This window comes from Taudactylus pleione, unplaced genomic scaffold (assembly GCF_031769625.1).
Source record: "Taudactylus pleione unplaced genomic scaffold, aTauple2 ptg001778l, whole genome shotgun sequence".
NCBI classification, from domain to species: domain Eukaryota; kingdom Metazoa; phylum Chordata; class Amphibia; order Anura; family Myobatrachidae; genus Taudactylus; species Taudactylus pleione.
This window is the reverse complement of record NW_028286175.1, coordinates 627,501-630,000: the sequence shown is the minus strand read 5'-3', so window position 1 is coordinate 630,000 and position 2,500 is coordinate 627,501. Positions and strand designations below refer to the sequence as shown.

At 37.3% G+C, this 2,500-nt stretch overlaps 11 pseudogenes; all 11 read left to right on the top strand.

Moving 5' to 3' along the window:
* The window catches only part of LOC148438829 (5S ribosomal RNA), a 119-nt pseudogene extending 69 nt beyond the window's left edge, over positions 1-50 (top strand).
* A 116-nt stretch (positions 51-166) lies between these two features.
* LOC148438828 (5S ribosomal RNA) lies at positions 167-285 on the top strand (annotated as a pseudogene).
* Positions 286-400: 115 nt separating this feature from the next.
* On the top strand, positions 401-519 carry LOC148438827 (5S ribosomal RNA; annotated as a pseudogene).
* A 116-nt stretch (positions 520-635) lies between these two features.
* On the top strand, positions 636-754 carry LOC148438826 (5S ribosomal RNA; annotated as a pseudogene).
* A 116-nt stretch (positions 755-870) lies between these two features.
* LOC148438825 (5S ribosomal RNA) lies at positions 871-989 on the top strand (annotated as a pseudogene).
* A 116-nt stretch (positions 990-1,105) lies between these two features.
* On the top strand, positions 1,106-1,224 carry LOC148438824 (5S ribosomal RNA; annotated as a pseudogene).
* A 115-nt stretch (positions 1,225-1,339) lies between these two features.
* LOC148438823 (5S ribosomal RNA) lies at positions 1,340-1,458 on the top strand (annotated as a pseudogene).
* Positions 1,459-1,574: 116 nt separating this feature from the next.
* LOC148438822 (5S ribosomal RNA) lies at positions 1,575-1,693 on the top strand (annotated as a pseudogene).
* A 116-nt stretch (positions 1,694-1,809) lies between these two features.
* LOC148438821 (5S ribosomal RNA) lies at positions 1,810-1,928 on the top strand (annotated as a pseudogene).
* Positions 1,929-2,044: 116 nt separating this feature from the next.
* On the top strand, positions 2,045-2,163 carry LOC148438820 (5S ribosomal RNA; annotated as a pseudogene).
* A 116-nt stretch (positions 2,164-2,279) lies between these two features.
* On the top strand, positions 2,280-2,398 carry LOC148438819 (5S ribosomal RNA; annotated as a pseudogene).
* Positions 2,399-2,500: the final 102 nt, after the last annotated feature.

The window sequence follows — 2,500 nt, the reverse complement described above, 5'->3', positions numbered from 1 at the left end:
GTTTTGTACTTGGATGGGAGACCACCTGGGAATACCAGGTGCTGAAGGTAATTTTAGACAGCCAAAACATTCTTTTCTATTACATTCTACATTTCATTTTTTCAACTTATCAATGAATTTACTTGAGTTAAGAAGTAAAAGATGTCTAAAGTTAATGGTTTTGAGCACCTACAGCCAAACCACACTAGACATGCCCAATCTCGTCTGATCTTGGAAGCTATGCAGTGTTGGGCCTGGTTAGTACTTGGATGGGAGACCACCTGGGAATACTAGGTGCTGTAGGTAATTTTATACTGCCATAACATTCTTTTCTATTACATTTTACATTTCATTTTTCAACTTATCATTGAATTTACTTGAGTTAAGAAGTAAAAGAGGTCTAAAGTTAATGTTTTTGAGCACCTACAGCCAAACCACACTGGACATGCCCAATCTCATCTGAACTTGGAAGCTAGGCAGTGTTGGGCCTGCTTAGTACTTGGATGGGAGACCACCTGGGATTACCAGGTGCTGTAGGTAATTTTATACTGCCATAACATTCTTTTCTATTACATTTTACATTTAATTTTTTCAACTTATCAATGAATTTCCTTGAGTTAAGGAGTAATAGAGGTCTAAAGTTAATACTTTTGAGCACCTACAGCCAATCCACACTGGACATGCCCAATCTCATCTTATCTTGGTAGCTATGCAGTGTTGGGCCTGGTTAGTACTTGGATGGGAGACCACCTGGGAAAACCAGGTGCAGTAGGTAATTTTATACTCCCATAAAATTATTTTCTATTACATTTTACATTTAATTTTTTCAACTTATCAATTAATTTACTTGAGTTAAGAAGTAATACAGTTCTAAAGTTAATGTTTTTGAGCACCTACAGCCAAACCACACTGGACATGCCCAATCTCGTCTGATCTTGGAAGCTATGCAGTGTTGGGACAGGGTAGTACTTGGATGGGTGACTACCTAGGAATCCCAGGTGCTGTAGGTAATTTTAAACTGCCATAACATTCTTTTCTATTACATTTTACATTTAATTTTTTCAACTTATCAATGAATTTACTTGTGTTAAGAAGTAATAGAGGTCTAAATTTAATGTTTTTGAGCACCTACAGCCAAACCACAATGTACATGCCCAATCTCGTCTGATCTTGGAAGCTATGCAGTGTTGGGCCTGGTTAGTACTTGGATGGGAGACCACCTGGGAATACCAGGAGCTGTAGGTAATTTTATACTGCCTTAACATTCTTTTCTATTACATTTTACATTTAATTTTTCAACTAATCATTGAATTTACTTGAGTTAAGAAGTAATAGAGGTCTAAAGTTAATACTTTTGAGCACCTACAGCCAATCCACACTGGACATGCCCAATCTCGTCTGATCTTGGTAGCTATGCAGTGTTGGGCCTCGTCAGTACTTGGATGGGAGACCACCTGGGAAAACCAGGTGCAGTAGGTAATTTTATACTCCCATAACATTCTTTTCTATTACATTTTACATTTAATTTTTTCAACTTATCAACTAATTTACTTGAGTTAAGTAGTAATAGAGGTCTAAAGTTAATGTTTTTGAGCACCTACAGCCAAACCACACTGGACATGCCCAATCTCGTCTGATCTTGGAAGCTATACAGTGTTGACACTGGTTAGTACTTGGATGGGTGACTACCTTGGAATCCCAGGTGCTGTAGGTAATTTTAAACTGCCATAACATTCTTTTCTATTACATTTTACATTTAATTTTTTCAACTTATCAATGAATTTACTTGTGTTAAGAAGTAAAAGCGGTCTAAATTTAATGCTTTTGAGCACCTACAGCCAAACCACACTGGACATGCCCAATCTCGTCTGATCTTGGAAGCTATGCAGTGTTGGGCCTGGTTAGTACTTGGATGGGACACCACTTGGGAATACCAGGAGCTGTAGGTAATTTTATACTGCCAGAACATTCTTTTCTATTACATTTTACATTTAATTTTTTCAACTTATCAATGAATTTACTTGAGTTAAGAAGTAATAGAGGTCTAAATTTAAGGCTTTTGAGCACCTACAGCCAAACCACACTGGACATGCCCAATCTCGTCTGATCTTGGAAGATATGCAGTGTTGGGCCTGTTTTGTACTTGGATGGGAGACCACCTGGGAATACCAGGGGCTGAAGGTAATTTTAGACAGCCAAAACATTCTTTTCTATTACATTCTACATTTCATTTTTTCAACTTATCAATGAATTTACTTGAGTTAAGAAGTAAAAGATGTCTAAAGTTAATGGTTTTGAGCACCTACAGCCAAACCACACTAGACATGCCCAATCTCGTCTGATCTTGGAAGCTATGCAGTGTTGGGCCTGGTTAGTACTTGGATGGGAGACCACCTGGGAATACTAGGTGCTGTAGGTAATTTTATACTGCCATAACATTCTTTTCTATTACATTTTACATTTCATTTTTCAACTTATCATTGAATTTACTTGAGTTAAGAAGTAAAAGAGGTCTAAAGTT